The sequence below is a fragment of the Heterocephalus glaber genome, unplaced genomic scaffold (assembly GCF_053883595.1).
Source record: "Heterocephalus glaber isolate CG9 unplaced genomic scaffold, H.glaber_assembly_v1.0 deba00000331, whole genome shotgun sequence".
NCBI classification, from domain to species: Eukaryota; Metazoa; Chordata; class Mammalia; order Rodentia; family Bathyergidae; genus Heterocephalus; species Heterocephalus glaber.
The window spans coordinates 60525348-60536777 of record NW_028258142.1 but is presented as its reverse complement, the minus strand read 5'-3'; the positions used below and the strand labels follow the sequence as shown (position 1 = coordinate 60536777).

The window sequence follows — 11430 nt, the reverse complement described above, 5'->3', positions numbered from 1 at the left end:
TGACAGAAATCTTCTTTCTTGCCAGATTAGTGCATTAGAATGTATCGTATTGTAGGCATATTTGGAATCAGGATGTATGTTAATAGCACCATTCTTTGCTAAGGTTTGCGACCTGGCCAGCGTAATAAGCTGGGTCTATTGTGGTGCCATTTGGAAGTGGGGTGGCTTCAATTACTTCTCTGGAGGAGAGACACATTCATTGTCATGATCGCCCTCCACTGTAGCATAGGCGGCCTGATAAGGGGATGTCTTAGAGGCACTGCCATCAACAAACCAGTCAGGAACATCTGGGATGTGAGTAGAGGTCAGATGGTGAAAACTGTTAAGGAGAAATCTGCTAATTCAGGACAGGAGTGGTCCTCTGAAGTCCCCTTGGGGTCAGGCTCTGGCATAAGTGAAGCAGGGTTTAGGGGGACTGTGATGGACGGAGACCAGAGGTTGTATTAAGGTAGAGTGTAGGATCTGAGTTCTAGTGGGAGAAGTGGAACAAAGAGCTCTGTGGCTTAGCAGATCCTGTAACCCACAGGAGGACCAGATCTGGAAGGGCTGATGGACATTTATTATTTGCACCTTAGGAATAAGGAGAGCAGCAGTGGCCCTCACCTTGAGGCAAAGTGGTCAGCTCTGATAGATGGGTCAGGCTGTTCAGAGAAACAGGCTACCAGGAGCAGGCAGTCTCCTCAGGTGTGTCAAGTCCCAGTGCCTAAGACTTTGTTCACAAATGTAAAGATGGAAGGGTTTATTAGGGTTGGGAAGGTGTAAAACAGGGGCCTTGGTTAGGACCTTTCTCAGTACCTGGAATGCATGAGTTAGAGAACATTGACTTCACCCTCAGAGGCATCAGAAAGTGGCCCGGCTATGACAGCAAAGTGGTGGCCCCAGAGCCTAAAATAGCCCGCCAGTCCCAGGAAAGAGAGAAGTTCCCATTTAGCCTGGGGAAGGGGGAGAGGAAATTGTGTTTTTCTGTCTTCCGCAAAGTCTTGGGCAGTGGGAATGATACAGAGTCCAAAGCAGAATCCCAGTGGTACTTGTGTACCACTGGGAACACAAGTGGGGCCTTATGTTTAAGATCCTATAACCTCTGTCTGCCAGAAAGTTAAGGAGAGCAGTTTGAGTGCTGCATATGTCCTTTGTGGGGCTACAGAGGAGAAGGGCATCAAAGCACTGCAGGAGGCTGTCAGAGAGGTCTCTTTGGAGTGGCTCACCAAAGAGGTGGGGGCTGTCATGGAACCCCTGCTGCAGAACCGTCCAAGTCAGTTGCTGTTTGAAGTTAGAATCAAGATCAGGCCAGGTGACTGCAAAGAAATTTTGAGCAGAGGGGTCCGAGGGGCTTTTGAAGAAGGTATCTTTAAGGTCAAGGACCAAGAAGTGCATTGTGTCTGGGGTATTTGAGACAGGAGAGTACAAGGGTCAGGGAGCACAGGATGGATAGGAATCATGGTGGCACGGATATGGCGGAGGTTTGTACTGAGTGAAGGAACCATCAGTCTTTTTGATGGGAAGAACAGGGGTATTGCGAGAAGAGTCGGTGGGAATCAATATTCCCACCCTGAGAACGTGATCACTAGTGGGTGTGAGTCCCTTCAGTCCTTCTGGGACAAGGGGTACTGGGAAACTGAAATAAAATGAGTAGGACCCTTCAGTGAAATATTTACAGGGGTGTGGTGGGCGACTACTTCGGGCGTACTCATGTTCCAGACCTGGGGGTTTCGAAGAGGCCATTTTATGGAGCTGGAGTGGGCAACAGACAGGCTAACTTTTTTAGATTCGTCCCTCTGGCAGAGAAGCAAGAACCTCGAAGGCCCAGAGAAAGTGGGCACGTATAGCACGGCTCCCAGTTTATGCATAAGGTCCTTGCCTGGAATGGGGGCGGGGCAGTGAGCAGAGTCAGGAGTGAGTGGAGCAGGGTCATCCCCCTATTGTACAGTTCACAGGAGGAGTCTGCGGGCGATGCTCCCGGAGGTGCTTTGTGCCAGCCACAGGACCAGCAGAGTGGGCAAGTGGCCCCTGAATTCAGAAAGCACAGAAAAGCTTGCCCCAGCATCGGTAGGAAAGGAATTGGCCTTATGGGATGCTGTCCCAAGCACCCTGGCTTCCACACACTCACCTTTCATGGGGCAGTGGGTCCCAGGCATCTTCAGTCCTCTGTCCTTAAAGCCAGTAGCAGAGACAGGTCATCATAAGGCAGCTGGGGCTTCCTGTACGAGGCCAAACCCAAGCCGGAGAGACATTCCTTCTGGGGCAACCCATCTTCCAGGGTCCCCACTGGCCACAGAAGGGGCATGGCTTAGTTGGGGAGCAAAGACTGGGGCAGGCTTCTGCCCAGTGCCCATCACTGCCACGTCTGTAAGAGGTGCCAGGAGGGGTACAGGGCCCTCCGAGAATAGCAGATATAATCTAGTTTGTCTTGCTTTGGGGGCCTTTTCCCCATCCTCTCAGGTGGTATAAATGTAGAATGGCCATTTATGAGCTCATTTCTGGGAGCCTGGGGTCCCTCTTATAATTTTGAAGCTTTTTTTCTAGTATTGGGAGTGGACTGGGAAACGAACTCGAGATGGACAAGTCCTGTCCTTCCCCAGAGTCAGGGTCCATTTTAGTTTATTTTAGCGTGGTCTCCACTAGATGGGACATAAACAGGGCTGGATTTTCATCAGGTCCGTGAGTAGTTGCTCTTAACTTACAGTTTATTGCTTTGCATGTACTCTTCTCCACACGAGCTAGGAGCTAATTATGAGATCAGGCCTCTCAAGACTCCGATCCCCGTCCTGGGAAACCCAGGCAGGTTTGGCGGGGGCTGTTTTGGTGACTGCCTGAGCAGCCATCGCCTGCCTGTATTGGGTTGTTTGGGTTTTGCTGGAATTTATCTGCCTAAGTTTCAGCTGCCTGCCAAATGCATTCTCTCTCACTGGGCATGAGAGTTGAGGAAATGATTAAATATCTGTCTTGCCAAGTGGCAGCCTTTCTATGTTTACCAGGGTTTTCAGAGAGAGATCCCAGTCACTGTCATTCATGGAAAAGGGAACACAGACATTAACTGTTCCTTTGACTCCCCGCCATGTGTTGGAGTAGCAGGCAGAGAGGGTGAGGAGCAAGGGTGGAAGGTTAAGCTATTTCTGCAGCTCCCTGGGCTGTACCTGCAGTGGGAGGTGAACCTGGCTCAGGAGGGGAAGGAGGAGGAAGCTGGTATGGCTGGGCTCATCTACCAGGTCAGAGTAAGGAGTTAAGTGTGAGTTTTTCTCCAGTAGGAGAATCTGGTGGACAGAGCAAGCTTGGCAAAGAGAGGGATGCAAGTGGGGAGTGAAGAAAACTTGGGCATAAGGGACCTCCTGCTACTCGCCACTTCTCTGCAGGCAGTTACCAAGATCATGAAGAATTTGGAAGTCAAACAAGCCAGAGTCAGGCTTATTGTCTGCCATTGTCTAGCTTGTACCTAGGCCAAGCCACGCGAGAATAAAATATGAGATGTTTAGGCTGAATATTCCCTTTTAAATTGAGGGGAGAAAGATTTTTTTTAGGAGGCAATCCAAAGGGGTGTCTGCTGGAATATGAGAAATGTGGGAGCCCATCGTCGCTGGTGAGAGAGCAGCCGGGGTCCGTAGCCTGTGTTGGGCTGTCGTCCCCCACACAGGGACCGGACTGATCCCTACTGGACCTGGCCTGGCCATGTCAGAGGGGCTTTTGCCGAGCCTGGGCTGGTGTCCTTGCTCCAGTTGCTCTGGAAGTCCATCACAGAGCCCAACTGTGGGACCCCTGGGGGTCTAGGACGGCAGACCTCCATCCCCTGGATGCCTAGGAAAGGCAGGGCCAATCTTACCAGTCCTGTGCTGGATCCTGAGGAATTTGGTGCTGAGTGGAGGATTAGCAGGAAATGGCAAAGACCTCCTGGAGCTTGTGAGGAAGAGGGGGAAAGTGGAGGGGAAGTGGGAATGGGTCCCCCACTGGAAAGCATCTCTGGGCTCCTCCTGGCAGGTCAGCATAAGCCCCCGGCTAGGCCTGACTAGGGATGGGAGTCCCTGCAGGACTGCCTTGTGCGTCATGAGATCGTCTCGGTGGCAGGACCACAAAGGAAGAGGTGGGCGATACTGGAGTAGTCCCCTCAACCTGTTCTCTGCAGGCCACCAAAATATCAGGGAAAAGGAGGGAAAACAAAGGTACAAGCTCAACAGGACAGGCTTATTTCAGAACAAACCTGAGAGGGACCACACTGGCACTGAGACCAGGCGGGGTACCCTCCCACAGGCTGTCGGTCTTTTGCAGGGTCCTGAGCAGAAAGGGGGCTGTGAAAGGAAGGGGTCAAAGTGGGCTCGCACTCACACGAGGAGAGAAGAAATGGACCGCCTAGAGCCAGAGCAAAGTGGTGCTTAACAGTGTAGTGTAGTCTTCAATTTTTCTTTTGATCCCAGCAGCAGAAAGGTGACGAATGCAATGTTTAAACTGGATTTTAATTTTTCTTAATTTCTTTTTTAGTAGTCTAGAATTCAGAATTATTTAAGAAATTAATTAGAGGAAATTTACAGTCTGAAACAGTTCTATCTGAAAATTTTTCATTTATTTAATTTTGGCCCTTGAAATCCTATATATCCTTGTATAAATGAGAAAAAGGTTTTTAAATTAAAAAGAAAGAGAAAAATAGAAAAGAGTATATATATGTTTTTTTAAATTTTCCTTTGGTTGTTTGAGACTGGTCACCATGTAGCTCAGGCTGGTCTAGAACTTGAGATCCTACTGCCTCAGCCTCCAGACAGCTGGGATTATAGGTCTATAACACCATGTAGGCTAAAAATAGAAAAAATTTTAAACATACAAATGTTAATAACTCAATTTAGCCATTCCAGGAGGTATACATATTTTAAAATATATTGTACAGCATACATATTTACAATTTTTTCAATTACAAAATAAATAATTTTAATAAAATGAAATTAATCCCACTCTCAAAAAAAGAAGAAATTGTAGTTGTCATCAGAGTAAGTGTGTCAGACTATTTTCTGAAGAAACCAGCCCACCGAATTCAAAACACAAATATTTAAAGGACAAGAAAGGCAAAATTTCTGAGGGGATCAATTTCATATCTGGTTCACAATGTTAGAGGGGGAAAAGCAACTTTGTGGCATGGCCGTTATATGGCTCATGTCTATATGTCCTCTATGCCTCAGGTGATCATAGGTGGGAATTTTTCAGAGGTGGTTGGATCTAGAGTGTGTGATGCTGGGATTGATTCATGGCACAATGCTAGGCTCCAGGGCGCTAGGATTAAGGGGGTGTGTGCTACCCACCCTAAGTAGCCTGGATAAGATATAAGGGACAGAAAGAGTGGTGTCCTCTCTTGCTTGCTTTGCTGCCTTCTGCCCACCATGAACTGTTTCTCCTCTGCCATGCTACCCTGCCTTGGAATCTGCTGCTTATGAACTGAAACCTCTACAAACTGTGAGCTAAGTAAACCTTTCCTCCTTTAATTTTGGGTGTCGAGTATTTTGTCTCAGCAACAAGAAAAGTAACTAAGACAGCTGTCATATTTACAAAGATCATTCACTATTCAGACATCAGGATATCAAAAATCAGGAATCAGGGTAGCAGTTTAGAACTGTAGCAGTTTGGAACTGAATGGGCCGGGGATTTAGCTCAGTGGTGCTGCTGCCTGCCTCGAAAGCACAAGGTCCAAAGTTCCATCCCCCATACAAAAAAAAAAAGAACTGCAATCCCAGCTATCAGGAAGCTCAGGCAGGAGGGTGGAAAGTTCAAGGCCAGCCTGGGCAACTTAGCAAGACCCTGTCTCAAAGAGAAGAAAAACACCAACCTAAAATCAAAAGACAGGGAAGACATTGTTTGGTGTCCAGGTTCACTGGGAATTTCTAGGATTTATGCTTTTGGAGACAGACTCAGTCAGGATGGCCCTATTATTTTTGAGTTCTTCTAAGAAAGCTTTATTTTATTGCTTGATTCTGTTGCTTCCTGTAGCATGTGATATGCTTAATCATACTGGGAGCAGAACAAAGTTTCAGTTTTGCTTTCTGGGAGATTAATACTGAAACAAGCATTGGAGGGAGGGAAAGGATGGGATTGACCACACAGAGCCCTGGGGTGGGGTGGGGATGGGGTCATGGACTGTTCCGTTCCGCAGCTGCAGACCTCAGGAGGTTAGTCGTTTCCACCTTTGATTCTGCTCCAGTGAAACGCTTAGCAGTGCAACTGCTCCCGCTTGTAGGATAGGTTCTTTTGCAACAAACCTTCATACAATAAAAATGTAAGAATGCACATGATTCAGGTAAACATCACAGCTCAGCACAGAGCAGTCACTGCTGGTTCCTCCTGCAGCTCATGCCCAGCATCTAGAAAGGGGATCCAGGGCCGGGGATTTAGCTCAGTGGTTTCGTCGCCTGCCTAGCAAGCTCAAGGACCTGAGTTTGATCCCCAGTACCAAAAAATAAATAAATAAATAGAAAGGGGATCCAGCACCAGCTGGCATCTGTAGTCCCAGCTCATTGGGGAGTGGAGGCATGAGGACTGAGAGGTCAAGGCCAGCCTGGGTAACTTAGCAAAGCCTGCCTCAAAATTTTAAAAAAGGGGCAAACTTCAAAGCAGGTTTTCTCCTGGATGTGTGTTGCTCTTGCATTGCTGTAAAATTGAAGTGGAATCGTCCTAAATCAGGGGTCACCTGTACTCAGAGAAGGTGGAACTGAAGTATCGGGGGAAAGGACACCTAGGCCTTATCTAGCTCAATGATCACCTTCTTAAATTTAGCAGCAGATCAGCGAGGAGTCTTGGGCTTCGTCATGTGGCAAATAGCAGACAAGGCATCTCTGGGCCTCTCCGGAAAGAGTCGAAGTCCACAGGAAAGCCCAGATCCTACAGTGTCAGACTAAGGGCACCAGTGGTCAGGGAGGCTCTGCGGAATAGCAGAACCTACCGGGTCTCCCCTAAGGGATCTGTCACTGCTGGCTCCTGGTCTGGGTGATCTCTGTGAGGAACACTGGTCCCTCTTCATTCCCGAAGCACAGCTGGGACTCTGTTGTGGTGTTAAGACGACAGCAGAAGTAAGAATAACCTGTAATGTGTGTTTATAGATCCTAGGTTCCAGCCCAGAAACTTTGAACTGTTCAAGTATGAGACAGCATTCATGTGATTCTATTGGATACAGTCCAAACATCCTATGTTTAAATTCCCAGGCCTTTTATTTTTCTTTATTTTCAGACAGCGTCTTGATAAGTCATCCAGGCTGGGCTGGAACTTGCAGTCCTCCAGTCTCAGCCTCCCAGTGTGTTAATGGGGAAGACTGGATAAATGCAGGCCCGAGAGATTCATGGGAAATCTCTGTGCCTTTCTTTTAATTTTGCTGTGAGATGACAACGGCTCTCAAAAAATCCTTTTTCAAAAAAAGAATACATGAGCAACCTGATTTACAAAATCCATCTGACTGTTTGCAGCTTGTAGTCCTTCCCTCCCAATGGACAGAGACAATCTTCCCCTAACAGTCCGTAGAATCCACACACAGGGGTCTGCGGGTCTGCGTTGTGTCACACAGGGTGCCTAGAGGAAGCCCAGTAGGAAATGGACGCATTAAGTTTCTATTTCTCATCTAGGTTTCACTTTCCTAAAAGAGAATTAATCTCTTCCCTGGAAACTGGTCACTAATCACCCTCCCTTACAGGAAGTTGGCCTGATACAGAAGGAGAACACAGCATTTGAAGGAGATGCGTTAGCTGGGTGTGGTGGCACAGGCCCATCATCCGTGGCTGGTGTGGGAAGATCAGGAATTTGAGACCAGCCTGGGCTATGCTGTTTTAAAAAGAAGGAAGAGGAGGAGAAAGAGGAGGAGATGAACAGATAGTACAGCATGTAGGTCATTTAATTGGACATAACCATAGGAATTATGAAAAATAAAGATAGTGGTTATTTTTCATATTCCTTGAAGAATATTCTTTTAGTTTAGCTTAGTTTAGTTTAGTTTGCATGTTTGGGGCATTACGGACTGAAGTCAAGGCCTTCATGCTAAGCTATATTCCTCAGTCTTTTCTTTCTTCTTCTTTTTTTTAAATGGTACTGGGGTTTGAACTCAGGACCTCGTACTTGCCAGGCAGACGCTGTGCCACTGAGCTACATCCCCAGCCTTTTTTTTCAAAAGACAGGGTCTCACTAAGTCACTAACTTGCCCAGGGTGGTCTTGAACTTGTGATCTTTCTGCCTCCAGAGTGGTGGGATTACAGGCACATGCTACTGTGCCTGGCTTGGATTTTTTTCAGTCTTAAACAACCCCATCAATAGCTGCCTCCAGCCAACCTTTGCTGAGCCCGCTCCAGTCCCTCTCTGCCGCCCTCCTCCAGTTTGCAGTGACCCTGACGCCTGTAACAGGCCCTCTGCTGTCCCATGGGACTCAGCTACTGCTGTATCTCAAAGCCCATCTAGAAAAGAAATGCTTCTCTGAAGGAAACAGCCTGCAGAGATAAAAGTACCCCAACCTTGGTGGGCAAGGAGATCCAAGCATCCCCACCCACCATCTGATGTGTGTGAAACAGACTTCTGCATGACGGTTAGTTGGAACGTTGTGCACACACACTTGGTTTTCATGTTTTTGTGCTTCAGTCTTGTGGATGCTTCCTGCCTTTATAGCTGTTGGGTGTGGCCCTCCTGTTCCTGGATCTAGACAGAAAGAAAGGCTTTACAAAAAATAAATACAGATGTTAAAGCAGAGTCAGAAGCACACACAATGCACGTGCACACACACACGCACACTTACAGGGTCCCATTGAACATTTTAGATTCCTAGACCCATGGGATCTCAGCTCTTTCCATTTTAGAGAATGTTTTTGCCTTCTATGTACAAAACTAAATCTGTCCGGCCCTTTGGCTTTTTCAGAACAAAGGGAAGTTTATACTAAATAGTGTATTGTTTCCAATGTTGGATGCTGAAGAGAAAGACTGCCCCAGTGCAGACCTAAAGTCCTCATGGTGTTCTAGCTCACGGCCAACCATAACAGGAAGGGGAAGCACACGTTTCTAGTACCGGTGAGACTGTGTTCTTCTCTCCCTGCATCTTCTCCCAGGAGAGAGCTCCCATGGACGTGCAGAAAATAATGAATGAGTCATCAAGGGAAAGTTCACCTCAGATATTTCACCAGCTGCCGAGGGCCTCCAGTGCCACCAAGTTACTGTTCGAATTTTTCTCCGCCTTAGTGGAATTCGTCATGGGCTGCTCCTCAGAGCTACCCCTCCTGAGGCTAGGCTATGGCCAACCAGCAGCTCTACTTACCTGGGGGTTGAGAGTCTGCTAACGGTGAGACACGTAAGTGATGTCACAGGACACAGAGAAGGCAGCAGAACAGTGCCTCCAGCCAATCATAATACAGCCTGCCGCACAGCTGCAAAAGATGCCAAGCAATCCCTTTTTACTTATTTTATTTTATTTTAATTTTTATCTTTTGGTACTGGGGATTGAACTCAGGGCCTCGCGCTTGCGCGGCAGGCGCTGGAACCACTGAGCTAAATCCCCGGCCTCCATCCCTTTTTAGAGTCAGCCGCACCTCAGCTCACCCCCTGTCATAACCTCTCCCCACTCCTCTTCTGAGACGACCCGGTTGGCCTCCTCAGTACAGCACAGCAAGCTCCCAGAGCCAGCGCCTGCAGGAGGGGCCTGTGTTCTGGCTTCTGTTAGCTCTGGGTGGCTTCTTAGACTCTCACAGTGACCGAGCCTTAGTTCTTTGCTCAGAACAGAAGTTCCCCTCAGGAAAGACCAGAGGACAGGCTGTTCTCAGTTCTCCTTTTCTGGGTCACTCGCCTCTTCACCCACAGGCTGAGAGAATTTGGATTTGCTGCTCCAACTGGAATCAGTGGATTAGTCAGTAGATTATAGCTGAATGGGACAAGGGAGGTGGGCCCCCCGGGGGTGTGTGTGTGTGGCCTGGAAAGGTCTGCCTCCTTTCTTCTCTCTCTGCTTCCTGCCTGCCATGCCACGAGCAATTCTCTGCCATGGCATCCTGCCTCAGAGCCACTGGACCATGGGCTGAAACCTCTCCAGGTGTGAGGCAGATTAAACCTCTCCTCCTTCAGGTGTGGGTGTTGGGTATTGTGTCTCAGTGCCGAGGAACGTGACTTGGGCATACATCTTTCCCTCCTCTCCTGCAAATGGACCATTTCAGGTAACCAGCTGAGCCCTTCCATCTCCCTTCCAGGATGGGAGGCCTGAGGGAGCAGGGGCGAGAGCACATCTGGAATTCCTTTCTAGGCAAAAGGACTTGGAACAGGACCCTCTAGATGCCCGGGAAACCAGCTGTCGGCCTGCCCTCATCTCTGCTCCGAGGCTGGCAGATGCCCAGGGGATCCATTTTACAGCCACTCTGTTTTTCTCCCAGTGCTGGAGTTCTGCGTGCTTCATCTTGAGCAAAGTACTTCTCACGGGCCTTGGCAAATAACTGACTGTAATTCATGAGGCTGGGAGGTAATGCGGGAGTAGTTTCCCCCCTCCTCTACCCCTCTGCTAGGACCCTGCTGTGGGTCATGTGCTCCTTTAGACACAGCATCTGAAGCTTGTCAAGGGCAACTCATTTCTGCTGGGGAGCAGACCGGCTTCTTCAGCGCCAGGGTCTCCTCCTGTCTCAGGAGTTCACAGAGCTGTGGGTGGACATCTCCACCACCAAGGAGCAGGTCACCTCTCCCTCATGGGCAAACAGTCGTGTTTGTGTGTGGGGTTCCCCATTTGTCTCTGGTGGGTGGAGCCTTCTGCTTCAGACTGATCTCTCTCCCCAGTTAGAAGTGAGAAGCTCTGAAGAAGACAAACTATCCCCCAACCCGACCTTCGTACACAATGTTGGTGCCACTTGGCCCCCATTCAGTTGCTTGGTGTGAGCCATTTTACCACCTCGCTTTGAACCACACTGTCCTGCCCCACCACACCCAGCCCTTGCTTAGCACACCAACCCTGGTCAAAGCTTCACGTCCTTCACAGATCCTCTTGCTCCACCCCTGTCGCCATTTTGTACAGTTCCCCAGCTCCTGCCTGAGTGACTTCCTGGAGACCTGGCCGGTTGCTTCGAAATCTCTTGTTCTCACAATGCTTTTGATTGATTTCAGGTTGCTGTCCCCGGAGCTCTATTTCTCCGACTGAATAGCTCACCCCCGAGTGAGATCACGGAAGGAACAATCTAATGCGTACCCATAGAAGCCAGCATGGTGGAACAGTTAGGAACTGAGGTTCTGGAGTCAGATTGCTGTACTCAGGTTCTGCTGTTTGCTAAAGAACTTTGCTGTTCATTATGAGAACTTGAACTTCTCTGTTTCTCTACTTACCTACTTCTAGAGAGTGTGATGCCAAAATTGATTGGTGGTATAATGTTAGGCCTAAGGGTATAGGATTAAGGGTGTGAGCGCTATCTGTTTTAAATAGTCTAGCTAAGACAAACGGGGCAGAAAGATACTGTTTTTGGTTTTTTTTGTTGC

The 11430-nt window shown here is 48.5% G+C and overlaps 1 long non-coding RNA gene across 1 annotated transcript; it reads right to left on the bottom strand.

Moving 5' to 3' along the window:
* Window positions 1-6479: 6479 nt before the first annotated feature.
* On the bottom strand, window positions 6480-9243 carry LOC101725298 (uncharacterized). Its single transcript, XR_015444510.1, has 3 exons — window positions 9100-9243; window positions 8493-8654; window positions 6480-7527 (listed from the first exon to the last, which is right to left on the bottom strand). It is a non-coding gene; the product is annotated as an uncharacterized LOC101725298 (long non-coding RNA).
* Window positions 9244-11430: the final 2187 nt, after the last annotated feature.